This window comes from Sinocyclocheilus grahami, unplaced genomic scaffold, assembly GCF_001515645.1.
Source record: "Sinocyclocheilus grahami isolate Dianchi unplaced genomic scaffold, SAMN03320097.WGS_v1.1 scaffold1465.1, whole genome shotgun sequence".
In the NCBI taxonomy this organism is placed as follows: domain Eukaryota; kingdom Metazoa; phylum Chordata; class Actinopteri; order Cypriniformes; family Cyprinidae; genus Sinocyclocheilus; species Sinocyclocheilus grahami.
The window spans coordinates 224,388-225,141 of record NW_015506644.1 but is presented as its reverse complement, the minus strand read 5'-3'; positions in this window follow the sequence as shown (position 1 = coordinate 225,141).

The window sequence follows — 754 nt, the reverse complement described above, 5'->3', positions numbered from 1 at the left end:
TGGCATCAGCTGCACGTCGGGGCAGGATGTACCTGATGGCCTCAGTCTGCTTTGGTCAGCGGAGAACCGCTGGGCAAGTTCTCCACCGTGTCGCCGACAGGCCGGCCTGGGACACGGGGGCGTTCAAGAATCGTGTCTTATCCGTCTCGCGCATGTCAGCCAGTCACAGCCAGAAATGGCGCTCCCGGACCACCATAGTGGACATAGCACGACCCAGAGACCTTCGTCGCTCGTGGCACGAGGTCCGCCGCGGTGTGGAGTTCTCTGCGAACTTCCGGGTCGTGACCACCCTCGCGCAAGTCCCTCAGTGCCTTGGCCTGGTGCACTTGCAATCACGCCGTAGCGTGTAAGGCGGAAGCAGCTTCTCCATAGATCGTATAGGCATCGCTGGCCAGTCGAGTTCCTACGGACCGACCGTAAGACCAGTCCGCCCACTGCCAGAAAAAGGACGCCCCCAGCTGCCACCAGAGGGAACCCCAAATCTAGGCAGTGGCACGGCCCCTTGCAGGTGAGTCCGGTCCGCAACTCCGAGATGGTCTTACCCCCGCAATGGGAGCATGAGCCATCCACGAAAGCCACCTCAGCGTGCTTCATGCCCAGGCACGAGAGGCAGCGATCGTGACCACCCAGCGCCAGGTAACGACCGCATCCAGAATGCCCGGGTGATACGTTGTCTATAGCAAGACCCACATCGTCTTTATAAAGACGTAACGTCAAGTTTGCCAAGCAACGTCGTCTTTAAAAAGACGCACCC